Genomic DNA, 13,869 nt, shown 5'->3' on the forward strand with positions numbered 1-13,869 from the left:
TATATCCATCTGTGAAAGCCTTTAAAAAAGGCAGTACACCCCCTTTTCTGTGTTGTAACTTTGTGGCTTGCTGTATTTGCATAAACCTTAAGTCAGACTAAAATTAGACATTATTACCCTTTCCTAGCTAGAAGTCATGAATTTGTTTAACTGCAGCTGTTCTACCCAGGTGAAGCAGATCACTAGGATAAGCTGACCAAAATAAAATTTGCCTTTCACATCCCTATTTACCACAGTGGGGTAATTCAGACTTTCTTTTCCTTTTTTTTCAGGTAGGTCCTGAAGAGATATCTTTTAAAGAGTTCAACTTACTTTTTAATTTTGCATAATTAAAATGATTCACTAAAATGTTTCTATTAGGATTCATAGTTTTTGCAGCTGATACATCTTTAGGAAGATAAATGTAATGTTTCAGAGTCTCTGTTCACACAATTTTATAGCTTAATCAATGATGAACAGTGTGAGATGCACAATATTGCTATTTCTTAAATCATTCAATTATATTATTTTTTGCATTCATCTAGTACTTGTGCTCAAACTTTAACATCTATACCTAAACAATAGCAACTGTTGCTATGGTATTGTTCTTGCTTACAGAAGGACATTTTCAACCATTAACTGTATTTCAAGCCTTCTCAGCTATTAAAGAAGGTAACACCTCCTTTCTTTCTGCTGCAATTGTATTATGTCTCATGATGGATATTGTTAATTTGATTTTCAGGGCTAGAGTGGTTCCAGAACTGATGAATCTATTTGCATAAAAACTCAGTCTTGTGCCTGTCATGGATGGGCTGTGTTCATTATTAAAATAATGAGTTTTGGAGGAATCACTTAGTGCTAAAAAATTTCTTCCTATACTGTTTCTGCCATGCTTATTTGTTATTTGTATTGTGATGGCAGGCACATCAAGCTGGATATTGGCTACACACTCAGGATGAGTTTGTCTGTAAAACAACAGGACTCACAACCAGATTCCAACCTCTGCTGATTCTCTACCAGCACAGAAAATTTCCAGTATTTGGACAGTCATATTGGAGTCAATGTTTTGGTTTAAAATATCAAGCTAACAAAATGCTCTCTGAAAAAGAATAAACATATTCCAAAAATGTTGACCTTAAGAAAAAAAAAAAAATTTCCCAAGTTGACTAGGTCTTCTTCTGCTCTTGTTGAAGGCTTTATTTTCCAGACAAAAACCCAAAGGATAAGAATGAAATATTTGACTCAGACAATTTTCTGTTTTCTTTATGTGATGTGTCCTTTTTCAGTGCATTCAATAATATAATAGATAATAATCTAAAATGTCAAAATATCTCCATACTTTTGGACTTCATACAGCAGACCATAAGGCATGGGTAGAAATGGGAAAAAACCTGAACAGAAGGAATTTACTAGTTACTAAAGCCTGGGGCCAGATTGAGCTCTTAGGCATGTAAGCATAAATCTGGTGTTATGCCCTCAGGAGCAATCAGATTACTCCAGATTTATGCTTGGCTACCTGAGATCAGCATCTGGCCAAGGATTTTTTCTCTAAGTACATCGTTGTAATTAGTACTGTCAGTAAAAAATATTAAAAATGTCAGAATCTCCAGGTTTTGATAAATACCTTGAACAACTGTAAGTCATCTCATCAGGCATTCTCTATTTTGAATTAAAAGGGACAGAGCTGCATGGCGGACTCAGTCTGTGCTTAATTTATTTCAAACTGTATCATAAACACTGAAACAATAATTTGAAACAATGTCTAATGCTGAAATAGAACCTTTCACCCTCCTTACCCCACAAGATATTTTCTATTACCTTTACAGGAAAGGTGGAACAGCAATTGTATGGAGACTGATATACAGAGAGATGCACTTTTTCTCTAGTTAACCATTGCGTATAAATAATATTTACTGGGCTAATCTAATAGTATGTCTGCAGCATCATGTCTGAAATGATTGCTTTAATTCATAAAAATGTCCTTAATACATAAAAATTAATTCTTTAAGCAATATAAACACATCCATTTCCTAGCTATATTTCCAGGTAAACTCTACTGCTCCCTTATAAAGAAAATCCCCACTGGTACGTTTTCATACCAACAGACTAATATTTGGACAGAGCTTTTGTGTTCTTGACCTGAAAAACATTTCCATGTTCTCTTTATTCTCTTTTATTTTAACATTTGAATTTTAGGAATTAACCAAAGTGTTGCTGTGATTTTCTTCCTGATACAACATTATGTTCCCTAAAATCTTAGCCCACTCAAAGGCACTGCATTTCTTCCTTTAGGGTAGCCTTAATTTATTTTTTCACTATTGTAATTTGATTTTCCTAATAGCACAGCTTTTTTGTAGCCTTTTCAGTCTTAATAGCAAAAAATGACTTTCTGATCAGCCATGATAATTTAGTTTCTCTTTCTTAGTACACAAGCAGGGGAAAAAATTTCTTCTAGGCTTCCTCATGTAGGAATATAAATTTAAAAAAATAATTCTTATATGGGAAATATTCCCAAATTATAGAAATTTCCTCAGGGAAACTGATCATTCATAACAAATTCAGGTAAAAATATTGGATTAAAAAATTTCTAGTATATGCTGTATGGTTTTTGCATCTCTAAAAAAAGAGTTCATGGTCCTTGAAGGTCTGCTTCAGATGACTGATCATAAAGTGGATTTTTAAAAGGGAAATTACCAGCTTAGGAGCCTTAGGGATCTTCTCAGAAAAAATTCCCCTCTTGAGGACTGCGGAAGAAATTGTGGGAGGAGGCAGGAGGCAGAAAAAGGCCTCGCTTTATGTATATACACTAGAACAAAATATAAGTAAAGGCTAGAGTGGTGATTGATATCTAAAACAAGAGTAGGTAAAAAAAGAAAAGTTATTAAGAAAGGGTCCTGGTGTTTGACTTTGGAAAGGGTCCTGGAGACAGCAGTGAGCGTATCTTCAGTGGAGCAGAAATACTGGAAGCAAAGCTGGAAGGTGACCACGTGCAGAAGAGGAAGCTCGTGCATTTGTTGTAGGCAGTGCATCTCATGATTTTAGAGACTGGGGGGATATCTGAAATGGAATGACTGTTTGAGAAAGGAGTCAAAAAGGAGTACAGAAACTGGGGAGTTTTCCAAAGAAGAAAAAGGAAATGTAAGACTGTGAGAGACTGAGAATTGTGATGAAGGGCAATACAAGGAAAGAAGTCAGACTGATGACTGGGGCAGAAGAGAGAGTTAAATACAGAGTATTTATGTTAAATACAGAGTATTATTATGTTAAGCACAGAGTTGAAAACTACTTGTAACTGCAGAGACCTGCCAGGACACGACTGAAACATATGGTGTTCTCAACTAGTCAAGTTTGAGCAGCAGTTCGTCACATTTGGCAGTTTACACTGAGAGAATCAGCTCTTAGGTTTATTGTTATCATCGTGACAGAGAGAGACAGTGTTTCTTTTAAGGATACTATCACTGAGGAATGGATTAGCTTTAACAGAAGTCAGTTTGACACTGGTGCTCAAGTGAATATGATAGTCAAAAGGGAAACAATGCCAACAGAAAGAACAAGATTATTCTTTTTGCAAAGCATTAGATAAACATGTTCATTGGCTCATATGATGAATCAGGAAGTCTTAAAACTCTTGGATGTAAAAGCTAAGCATATCATACCTCATTGCCATGCTGTGCAAAACCTGAATTTTTTAGCAGTCTGTTCACACAAGATGAATTAATGATTGGCAGAGAAACAAAGAACACAGAAAAATAATTCAGATAATTAAAGGATCAAAGCAATTTGGCTCTGGTGCGGCAAACAAATAATTTAAAATTTGAAGGGGAAAAGGAGGAGAAGAAATAAGGACAAACACAAACATTAACTTTGAACATAACTAGCAAAATATGTTCTTTTTTTCCTAGTTATTCTCTCTTCAACTTATAAGTAGGTTGAGGGAGACTTCAAATTTTATTTAATTTACTTTGTCTAAGAGAAATCAAGGCTACTATATAAGTAAAAGCTTTTTAGAGTAGGGTTGTTTTATCTACAAATGATTGTTTCTATACACAATGACTGAAATAGAGTGTGTATGCAGTGAACCTGAGAGTGCAATTGAAATGTCTTATAGATGTCATAACTGTGCATAAAAAAGTTAGTCTCAAGGAATCTCAAGAAGAAATAACAGTTGATCATAGTGCAAAGCAGATTCCCATCAAATTTAGTTTCTGGTAAGAGGCCTATAAATGACATTGCAGTCAATTTTTGAACAAATTTTTGAATTGATATGATTACCTTGATCTCTGTTTTCAGACAGCTTGGCATTCACCTATGAGAAAGAGATATGTAGTAGAATTTAAAATATGAGCTGACATGAAGCCCACTGTAGATGCATCTACCTTTCAGAAACGTTTTTTACTCAATTCATACTTTCAAACTTCTCTCTTTGAAGAACACTGTAGGATTTTTGTCCTGCCATCCTTTAGTTCCGTCTTAACTCCCATCATGGGAAAATGACACTGTTGAGTCATTGATGTTCTATTTCTGTTGAGAGAGCTGTTTTCTTATCATTACTTCCTTACACCATTAGTTTGTACCTCAGAAAAATGCACCCTTCTGCTTTCATTTCTGTGCTATGAAGAGATTTCTAGGCAAAACAAATATTTTCTAGTTTTAAACTCTGTGCCTTGCAATGGACTTACTCTATTAACTGAATGTCACAGCTGCAGTGTGTTGAGGAGGGCTGCACCCTTGATCTTCACTGTTGTCTTAGGGCCTAAGTCTTGAAAGAAACATCTTAGTTTTGTTTTGTACAAAAGATGAGCTGCCTTGACTGCATCCATGGGCCACCAGTGCAATCTTGGTGAGTCTGATCCCTCCCATCAGGTGAGTTGTGGCAACACAGAAAACAAAAGTGTCCCAGAAGAAGCCAGTAACCAAGTACATAATAACCCAAGTACCAGGGGATGATATTCTGGGGAAAGACATTCAGTATAGACCAAAAAGACCCCATAAAAGAGATGAAGTCATCTTCTATACAGCATGATCAAAGCATTCTCAGCTTTGTATCTCACCACTCTCATCTCCAGGTGGTGCTGGAGGGTGACTTGGTTCTCATGAGGATACTAGAGCAAATAATACATACAAAGAGATAGTAACATTGGTCTCAGCTGTAGATTTAACAGTGGCTATGAAACTTGGATTTCTTTCTGTTAGGTATTTCTGTACCCAGAAATGTACATTCTCCCTTAGTTGCTATTACTAGAAAACTACCCTTTTTTTGGTTAGAAAAAAGTAAAGCTCTTCCCAAAAGTGTGTTGACTTGCACTCTGTGTTACAGAGGATTTTTGAAGGATTTCTCTATAACATAATGCAGAACAATTTGAATGTGAATCTGATTTTTCCAAATTTGGGAGTATTTGGATCTCAGTTCTGCATAACTACTTAGTGAAACACAGAATGACAGAAAGTTACTAAAATGAGACTTGTTTTTTTTCTTTAAGCTGTCACAGATCAAATTACAAGTTATGAGTGGGAAGGAGGGGAGAGGGAAAAGAAAAACAGAATTATGATATTAGACCTTTGAAGAAAGTGGAGTGTTTCTGACAGAGAAAGTGGAAGACGTTTAGAGACAAGTTAATGAAAAAAAAAAGATTATTGGGTGATAGTTTCTCTCTCAGTATGTGCTTCAGTTGATCAAAAAATGGCTTGCAGTAGAGGCTGTTAAGAAAATCAGTAACAGTGACCATAAAAAATTGATTCCTTAGATATAAGGAGTGGCTTTGGTCCAAAAATCAAATTGAATATTAAATTACAGAAAGCGGTAATATAACAAGATAATTGCCAGTATGTTCAGATGAGATAACAGATAACAGAAAATTATTCGTTTAGAAAATGGCAATAGTGTATTGAAAAACACTTTTTAAAGTCACTATTTTTATTGTCTGCAGGGAATAAAAACATATTTTAAGAAAATTACCAGATTTTCTGGCATAAGAATTTAATAATGGTTGGATAACAACGACCTTGCATAAAGACTTATTTAAATTCCTACTGCATAGATTTCTTTCAAGGTGACTTAAATTATCAACATTTAGTAGTTTTATAATTTTTTGCTTTACAATACCTGGAAGCAGATACACACGAAACAACAGGAGCACTTTGGGACAGAGCTCAGGATGAGACTGAGCCCAGACCTGGTGAAGGTGTGGTGAATGTCATGACTCCAGCAGGCTGAAGCCACGTGACTGGGATGAACTCTCTCCTGACATGGTCCAACAGATCTGAAGAGAATGCTGTTGCTCCATCTTGCTGTAGCCACAGGATCTGTCTCTTTCTCCTTTGCCTCTTAGCAATTGCTGGGGCTACATCTAGAGACTGGAGAATAGGGATGATAAAGGAGAGCCAAAAGAGGTCCTATCACTTTCTGTCGCTGTAAATCTGCCTCTGACACCATAGCTGGGTGAGATTCAGCTACCTGAAATTCAGCATCTACATGGGTGCTCTACATCTAACCTCCTTTTTAAAACAGTGAAGATCCAGCCAACATCCAGAAGAATATCTGCCCAGGTTTCTTTGGCTGCACTGAGGTTTCACCATATGGACATTAGCTGGAACACAGGGTCTTCTAGGGCTGTTTTGGATGTTTTGTGTAATGTTCCCCCAGTGTGTTGACTTGTTCAAGTGAGTTTAAAGTATGCAAGCAAGAGACATAGTACAGTATGTTTAAAGGCATAAAGAAGTTCTTCATTTGTTGAATTTGTGCAATAGATAGTGAGGACTAATGAGCTCCTAGGGTAGGCATTACTATGCTTTTCACCTCCACTAAGATGACAATGAATTTTGTTGATCAGAAATCATAAGTCAGGAAGGGAAGAGTGGGCCTCTAGTGTTCACGGAATGCCCTGATCCTTGTTGCTTCTGACTTGTCATCTTCTGACTCCCAGGTGTTTCACTAAAGCTTCTATATGTTTCCTGATCACAGTTCTTCCCCTTGAGTTGTGGTCTGTACACATTCTCACAGTTCTCCCTTATAATTTAGCAGTATCTTCAGAAGTCTGAGCTGCTCTTATTCAGTGGGGCTCATTCAAAACTAGAGCTGAGTGTAACTTTTCTCTAAAAAATTCTTTTTCTCTTTCCCTGATTCTGCTGCACTTCTTCTATATTTTTCTTTCTCTTCCTGGCTTTCTCAATCTCCTTTGGACTGAATTCTTTTGGGATCCTCCCTCGTGGGGAGCTCTGCTTATCTCAGTTCTCTGGTTTGAAGAAAACTCCTGAGCTCATTAGGATCTTGTTTCTCATGTTTATTAGAAGGTCATCACAAAACTTGGCAGGTTTCTCCAGACTGTCTGCACAAGCCTAATTCTTTACAATCTGGTACGTTTCTTTCTTCTGATGGTACAACAAGGCTTGTGGCTCACTTGTGTTTGATAGCACAAAATGGCCCCGAACAATGCTGTTCTTTTACTTTTATACTTATTTTTACCCCATTAACAATAGACATGTATATTATTTTTCTTAATGACCCAATGACCCATCACCTCTATGATGCACTGCGGCATTTTCTAACCAATCACTTACTACTACCCAAAAACCTCTAGAAGAATATGAAGAAGAAAGAAGGACAAGAGACAACACCCTAAATCCTCCATCTTGTCTCTGGTTTTCTAAACTAACTTTTTCACCCAGTGACTTAAGAAAACTCACTAATCTACACACTTACACTTTTAGCTTTTTCTATCTAATTTAACATTTATCTAATTTTCATGTATCATCATGAAAACGTGCTCATGAATTTAATGTTGTATGAAATTCAGTGTTTTTCTGGATCTTAGAGTTAGGTATCAGAAACAAGGGCACACACTCTGTATCTCAGACTCCAACACTGAGTGGACAGACAGAAAGCTGAGGAGATAGGTAGGAGGAAGGAAACATCTAGGTGACCCAGGAGAAAAGGCAGGCAGACACTGGTCCTTTGGGGAATTGCACACTCTGTAGGCCAGGCAGAACATTGGAAATGGTTTTAGGTGTCAGGCAGGAGAATTAAATTCTACACAAGGTAATGCTTAGTGTGCCTGCAGACACCTACATGTGCATGCTTAAATGTAGGGATCTGAATCTTGCCCTAGATGCCTAGCTGAGAACAGACATCCGGATGCTCAATATTATAAACTGGGTGAGAAGAATTTAGGCAAGTGTCATAGGGTGACTTCATGATGCTTGTATCCCCAGTCATCTCCTCTCTTTATGCTGGATATTAAGTTCTGCACATTTAAGACTGGTTTGGAGAGCAAAGGGGAGAAGTGACTAAGTAGGATTTTCTGTGAAGAGCCTATACTCCAAAATCACTAGCTCAATCCAAATGTACCACTTCTTGTCTGTCACACTTACTTTATGCATGTCAGACTCTGCCTATTTCATTTATTCTGGAGATGCTGGCTATCCATATATCAGACTGGCATTTCCACAGGCTTTCTAGGATAATGGGGAGTCATTCCAATTTAGGCAGTGCAAGATGATTTGCCCTCTCTTTCTGACTAACAGCTGCTGTCTACCATAGCTCTGGCTTTGGGGTTGTTATTAGTCAAACTATATTTTCTTCTTTATCTTGAAAAGATGTCTTAGTGTAAGATTACCAGTTAAGATGCTTGCAGCTGCCAGTAAAAATCCACACCCAGTAAAGTTGTGAGTGCAATGGATGTAGACAAAGTGTGCAGGAGGGATAATATAGATGTGTCAATCGTGTTTTCATGTCAAATACAAAAGAATGGGTTTGGGGCAGAAAACTAGAGTAGTGTAGGTCCCTACAACTGTGAATAGAAGAATATTCAAAGAATATTCAAAGCTCTTCAGAATTAAGGCTTGATGCATCTTTATACTGAGTTGGGAGGAAAATGATAACCAGTAAATATTGAACCTGACTAATTTGAATTTAATTAACTGCATAAGGGATTATTTATTTCCAAAAGAATCATAAATTTAAAGATAACTTTGTGTTTTCTGAGTTGATGACCTAAGGGGAGCCTCTTAATTGTTTTGTGCAGATTGCATGGATACTTAAAACACCCTGACATAGCTACATTTCTTGCAATGGAATACGAAACAGTAAGTACTGAAACAAAACAGCTTAAAAATATGTAAAAAACGTTCAGAGCCCTGGCATTAGTTCCACTGACTGCTAACAAGAAGCAAATTGAATTTTGCACTGTTAGATAATGTACAATATAAAAAAACCTTATAATACTAACTGAGCCTAGACTATTTATAAATTGCTCAGGAACCAACTGCCTGGAAAACTCTTCCTGATTTTGTTCCTTTCCAGTCTTTACTTTCATCTGCACAGGGATCAAGGGGCTGTTTGTCTGTATTTGAGGCTTTCACAGAATCAGGTGTGCTCATGCTTGTACTGAATCAAGCAGAGAGGTGTGCCTGAAAGTCCATGTGGGGATTTCAGGGGTTGGTATCAGTCTGAGTAGGTGTTTCATTGCTTTTTGGTAGTGTTTGCTTGGTATTGTCTGTGACTTGTTTTCTTTCTCCTTGCAGCAGCACTGTGTACTCAGGTTCATGGAATGGAGACTGTCCTTCAAGATATTTGTTTGTAAAATGTGCTTCCTCCTACCCATGTCATACATGGCAGAACATTATTTACAGTATTTCAACCTCTATTTTTGAGCCTGATTATATTAGTGAGATAATGAACAACGAGCAAGAAATAGGTTGTCACAACAAAGGAATTATTTGAGGTTTTTCTGTCTTTAGTTTTCCAGAAATAAAAGATCTTACTGGAGGTACAGTGTAATTTTACTAAAATACCTTTAGCTTGCTGCAGGGGAGGTTTTTTCTTTTAACTTTGTGTTGTCCCACCAGAAACACTGATATTTCAGCAGCATCTCAAAAGAAAACATGGAATCCAGCCTTTTCTGGATGTATGCAAAGAAGATTTAAAAAAAAACCTAGCACAGGAGGTCAGAAAAAAGAGGCTGTGTCTTACCATGGAGGTGAACCAGAAGCTGGCTGTTCCTGACAACCTATGGAGAAAAATTCTTCCATATGGCTGATTTGAAAACTCTACATCACAGAAGAGTAGCTGAAATTTGGAAAGATGGTCATAGATGGCAGAAGTGCAGCTTGACAGCTAAGCTGCAGACCTGTGACATTATTGTCCCCTACCTGCCTCCTTGAAACTGGAGACCCACTGAAGTGAAAGACAAGGACATTGTCAGCTTTTCCCCATTGCTGGAATAGGCAGTTGTCTGATACAGGAGCCTTGAAGTACAAACTGGACACCACTCTTAAAGAAATGAAGGAAATATGAAATTCTCTGTCACAGATCTACATCTACAACCTATCTCATCCTCCTCTCATACCCATTTCCCATCCCTGTGACATTATCCCAGAGTCAAGGAACTGATTTCTGGCTTACAATGCTTATGATGTTATTTACAGAAAAAATTGTTTGACTTGTAACAGACACACCATTCTAGTTTGATGTTGAAGTACAAAATGCGAAAGGGAGGCCGTTAAGCACTGGGAGAGTTTTTTTAAATAGAAAAACCCTTTGTTTTTATTTGTAAGAAGTTCTATGGGTTGTGGACATTTGTGATCAGGTCAAAACAAAGTGATTTATTCCATGGGAGAAAGAATAGCATAAAAAGAATGTCATGGATAGATGTAACTTGTGATGAGCTGACCATAGCCTACATTCCCCATCTCCCTCACTGCTGGGGACATTGATGTAGACCTGGGAAGGAGGGAGGGATAGGGGGGAGGTGTTTATAGGATTTATTTTACTTCTTATTATCCTGCTCTGATTTTGCTGTTAATAAATTCAATTAATATCCTCAATTCCAGTCTGTTTTGCCCATGAGGGTATCTGGTGAGTGATCTCTCCTGGTCCTTATCTCAGCTCATGAACCCTTTGTTATATTTTTTTTCCCCATGTCCTGTTGTAGAGGGGAGTGATGGAGTGGCTTTGGTGGGTGCCTGGCATCCGGCCAGGGTCAAAGCACCAAAACACCTGTTCATTCATGAAAGCTTTTGTTTTGCTTTTCATTTTTATAGCCTAGCTGTGGAGATTTGAAAGCTAAGTCTGCACAACTCAGATATAGTCCAAGGCTTTTTATTACATTAGAGAGAAAGCCAAGGGACAGTTGCAATTCAGCTTTATTTTCCTCTGAGAGTAGAATGCAGTTACTACTTTTTTGTTCTGTGAAATTTATGAAAATGTGAGTCTGTTTTGTCTTTTTGAGCTATGTACTTGTCCTGAAGGTAAGGACTGAAGACTTTCTCAAAGTCTATCTCCTTTAAGCATGCAAACTCCATACAACTGCTAAAAAAAAAAAAAAGTATACCTTTAAAGACTTTTTTTTACAATAGTGCTCCTTTTGAGGAGTAATTTTGTTTATGAACCTTTTGACTTACAATGTCCAGCTTTTCACCACAGCCAAAGTAGTGGGAAAGGTACTTAAAAAGTCTAATAAAAGTGAAAGCTGAATTTCTCTTGAAATTGCTAATTTAATCAGCTGAGTACAAAGCCAGTAAATACAATGGAACTAAAACCAGAGAAGCTGACAACACCTTCCTTTGACCATAGTTTGATTTTCTTGATCAATTCTTTTATAGCATCTTGTTTGCTGAGAGTTGTAAAGGCATGAAGAATTCACATTTAGAATTTAGGTTTTGTTTCAAACAAGCAAAAATTACTTTTTTCCACATGAATACAGCAGGAAATGGCAAACAGTAAAGATTATTTCTTTACTATATATATATGAATCCTCTATGGCAAGAGGATTCATATATATATATATAATAATATATAATAAGGAGTTAGCCTTCAGATCCTCCAAAGCTGAAACATTAGTCTGTGTACAGTTTTTGATGGAACAAAACCAATCAATTTCACCTTTAGAGAGAGAAAAAAACCCCAAATTAACAGTAGTAGCAAATGTATGGGAGTTCAATGGTCTCTGTTGGTTAAGAATGGATATAAATATTCATGTCCAAATATAAAATAGATCAGAAAAAAATTATGTATTTTTATTTTAAAAAAAAGTATCTTACAGTGTAAATAATACATAAGCACACATTTGCACACTCCTTAGAAATGACATGTGCTTAAGCATTGAAGTTAATCTATTTTCTGACTCATTTTGGTCAGCAGTTGATCTTGATTTGTCCCCTTAGCTGAAAGTTTAATACTGTCAGAATAACACTTTTTGTAGTATTTTGAAACTCAAAAGCTACAATGCTGGCTTGCACATAGACCTAGTTTTAGCTCCAGATTCTAGCTTCACTCAGCTCCTCTCTGAGGGAGTGTTTTTCTGCCCAAAAATGCAGATATGGGGATATGTCCTGGTGGCACCTCAGTGGAAACAGGATGGTTTCTAAGTAGACCTGATGATCACATCAGCATATTTTCTGCCACTTTATCTCACCCCTAGAACAGCCCACAAGACAGGCATTCTCAAGACTCAACAATTTGCTCTGGGTTACCCCTGGTATGCAAAGTATGAAATTAAATTGCCCAGGTGGACAGCTGGTCATCACTACATTGTGTTTGCATTTGGCCAACACTGGGCTCTTCTCCAGCAACAGGGGAAACAAATAGGAAGATTTGTACTAAAATATAATTAAAAAATAAACGAAAAATTCAGGCCACCCCAAGTCTTGGTAAAGGGAGAAGGGTAGAAGTTACATTAATGTTGTTGTGTCTCTACAATAATCAAAAGATTTAATCCTAATTTTGTGTTATTTTAATCTTGGAATAGAGCCTAGTAAATTTATAGTGATTTTTTAGTCAGGCTAAATTACAGTTTGAGGTTGTTCTTTAACTTGCTAGGCTAGTGACATTCACAAACTGTGTTTACAGAAGAACTGCCCTTATTCTGATACCAGTGACCTCTCCTTTTTTTCCCAAGAGATACAGTATGTACCTTTGAGGGAGGACTGTGAATGGAAGTGGCTGGGATCATATATTTATACCAGTGATCTGAAGGATGACATGAGCTGATAGCAGGGAAGAGAAGGAAGTGTAAGGGAAAATAGCTCTACTTTAATTCAGCACAAGGTCCTAGATTTAGATGTTCTGTGGATGGATTTGTTCATTGTAAAACACCAAGCAGATAATTGATACTAGAAGAGGAATAGGGGTTTGTGTTGGCTATTTTTCTTTCTTTCTTTCTGCCAGTGGCCAGCACAGGCCCCTCAAATGCAGATTTATTGCCATTGCATGAAAACAACCTATACAGGCTATGATTGCTTGTACATTTCCATTTCCAGCTTACCAGAAGAAAACTCTTGCAAGGGCTAAGTGAGATACTGCCACATGCCTGATGTTGATGTTACTCACATGACTTTCCAATACCTTTTTAGCCTTGCTAAAATGCGTATTTTCAGTACTATCGACTGACAATGGGTTTCACAGTGTGATTATACATTGTATGGAAAATTATTTTTGTATTGAATTTCTCTTTTCTATGCAACTTTTCATTTCTTTGACTAACTGATAATCTCGAATTCTAAACAAGGTTATCATGTTCATTTTTGTTCTCAGTGAAAAGACTTAAAATTTTCATTAAAATACTCAGCAATATACTCTTTTTAGTTTGCATTGTGTGTTTGTGGAAAATTCACTTCTGCTCCATTAACCATAAGACTAAGTGATGGCAGTCCAACTGAGGGTGAAACACTGGCTGTTATTATTTTATTAGAACAATTTTGGAATTACTTTTTATCCCATTCTTCAGTAATCTTGTTAAATATTTCCTTTGCCTCCAGTTACTGCTGCACAGTGGGTGGAAATCTTAATTAACTAGAGTGCAATGACATTCATGTCTATTTCCTGACCTGAAATCATTACTTTAAACCCTAAATGTTGTTAAAATATTTCATTGTTTCACCTCAAATGTTTGTTTT

The 13,869-nt window shown here is 36.9% G+C and overlaps 1 long non-coding RNA gene across 1 annotated transcript; it reads left to right on the top strand.

The window, feature by feature from the left end:
* The first annotated feature begins 586 nt into the window (after positions 1-586).
* On the top strand, positions 587-13,462 carry LOC111925796 (uncharacterized). The gene is made up of 3 exons (XR_002862459.2): positions 587-651; positions 9,000-9,060; positions 9,499-13,462. It is a non-coding gene; the product is annotated as an uncharacterized LOC111925796 (long non-coding RNA).
* The last annotated feature ends 407 nt before the right edge of the window (positions 13,463-13,869 follow it).

Source organism: Cyanistes caeruleus, chromosome 2 (assembly GCF_971803275.1).
Source record: "Cyanistes caeruleus chromosome 2, bCyaCae1.hap1.1, whole genome shotgun sequence".
Taxonomy (NCBI): Eukaryota; Metazoa; Chordata; class Aves; order Passeriformes; family Paridae; genus Cyanistes; species Cyanistes caeruleus.